The 2099-nt window shown below is 28.4% G+C and overlaps 1 protein-coding gene across 2 annotated transcripts in view; it reads right to left on the bottom strand.

Annotated features, from left to right (window-relative positions):
* The window catches only part of LOC102593728 (probable linoleate 9S-lipoxygenase 5), a 6350-nt gene extending 6071 nt beyond the window's left edge, over positions 1-279 (bottom strand). Inside the window, exon 1 of one of the 2 annotated variants that reach the window (XM_006359859.2) lies at positions 179-279. The gene's annotated coding sequence lies outside the window, so the exon portion shown is untranslated. The other variant, XM_006359857.2, reaches the window with a different exon arrangement.
* Positions 280-2099: the final 1820 nt, after the last annotated feature.

The following is a 2099-nucleotide window of genomic DNA, read 5'->3' as shown; positions in this document are numbered from 1 at the left end:
GGGGGAATTTGGGGGTAGGGGTATGAGTAAAGCAGATATTTTGCTAACCTTTATGTGAAAACAAGCAGCTGTCAAGAAAGGGAATGTTATCAATCAATCGAGTGCTAGAGAGGAAATTTCTTAAAGAAAGATATGAAAATGATAGTTGATCAGAAGAAAAGTTGGATTCTTGATTTACCGGCGAAGTAAAAGAGTTCCCCGCGGAGGTGTGAACTAACGAATATTGTTCGGTACTAATCGTATTGTAGTAGAGTAGTAAGTGTTTCTTCGAATTTGAATTTATTTGGCATGGAGTGTCTTTGTTACGGACTATTTTACTCTCACTATCAAACTTTTCACTATGAATACTTATTTAATCGGATTTCAATAAGAATACGGAGAATGAAACAACGAATTTTGTTCTTTTTAGAGTCAACAGAAGACTTAAAAGAAAGGTGCACGTGCCACGTGGTGTTGGCTCATTGGAAAATGTGGATTATTCCTTAGGAATATTAAAACTACCCTTCAACAAATTTTTCTTTCCAAATCTACGTGGAAAGTGCTGAACCGCATAAGTTTCATTCAAAAACGTAAGTTTAGAAAGAAGTTTGAGTGATAAATCATTTCATTAAGGGTCGTTTAGTCATGTGATTAAAATTATGAGATGGAGTTAAAGTTTTGTTTGGACATGCAATATGAAATTTGTTGTGTTGTATATTTTATAAGTTGTAAAAAATAATTAATTTGATGAATATAAATGATAAAGTAGGAATTGATTTAAAGTAATAATAAATTTTATGTTGGTGAGAATAATAAATTTTGAAAAGTAATGATATGATTGTCAATTTTATTTAAATATGAAATAAATGGCTAGTATATATAAATATGGGTTGTTTTAACAAAATATAAATTTGTGGGTCAATTTTTGTATTTAAAAAATCTCAAATCATCATATGGAATTCCCAAATTATGATTTTTGGAGAATATGGGATATCATCTCATGATATGTTCAAACGCCGATTCCATCTCACGATTTCATATCGTGATATGACATCGCATAGACAAACACCTACTAAAAATAAAATAGACATCTTAAAGTTAAATTATTACTTAATATAGAAATATGTTTTTTTAGATGGACTAAAAAGAAATCATATAAACGGGAACACTTCTAAAGATTAAAGCTACACAACTTGTTATTATTTGGTAATATCATGTGCCCTCATGACATATGTTTGCTTACTTTGATGAAATTCTCTCAAGCGTCCTATATTTGTTCATGTAATTTGGTTTGGGTATTAGAAAAAAGGCTATGAAATACCAAATGCATAGATATCGATCTAAACATTTAAATTGTAAATTAATGACCCTAAAGAACTAAAATTGATTGAAGGGCAGGTGCAAATCAAGGTTTACGTGAATTCAGTGTTTTTTTTTTTGCTTATACACTAAAGAATTATAAATATTTAATAATAAACTCATATATTATCGTATAATACTAACTTGGAGTTCATAAACCTAAAAAACTAAAGGATTACACTAATGTTATTCTAAAGTATTGCTTTAGTTATCCTTATACTAAGCCAAAAGCTAAGAATAACTATGATAGTGATTACTACGCTAAATAAAGAAGTCACCCCCAATATAAAGAAACAAAGAAATAACTTTTAATTAGGTTCTTAATTTAAAAAGTTGTACAATTAGTAGCCATTGATTACAACAGTTTGTATTAATGGATTTCTATTTAAATATTGGCAAGTCATATCATGTGCTTAATAATAGGTATTTGGCCATAGAATTGTTAGAAATCTTACTGAAAATGTTTGATCATGAGCACATACGGTATACAATTCTGAAAAGTTTAAGATGTGTCAAAGACACTATCCTTATACCAATAAAAAATTATTTTAATAGAAAACTTGTAGTATAATATGGGAATAAGAATTTTTCTTGATATGTATTATTCTCCAAAAAGTAAAAGAACTTGAATATATATTGATATGAGAATGGCAAGTACCAACTACTAGATTAAAGTTAAATATATAGATTTAAAGGCTAATTATAAGGCAAAGGTCTATTATTATTTTTGCATAGACTAATATTGACCATAGGAATTGTTA

This window comes from Solanum tuberosum, unplaced genomic scaffold, assembly GCF_000226075.1.
Source record: "Solanum tuberosum cultivar DM 1-3 516 R44 unplaced genomic scaffold, SolTub_3.0 scf00309, whole genome shotgun sequence".
Lineage (NCBI taxonomy): Eukaryota > Viridiplantae > Streptophyta > Magnoliopsida > Solanales > Solanaceae > Solanum > Solanum tuberosum.
The sequence above is the reverse complement of the archived record's forward strand: the minus strand, read 5'-3'. Positions and strand labels throughout refer to the sequence as shown.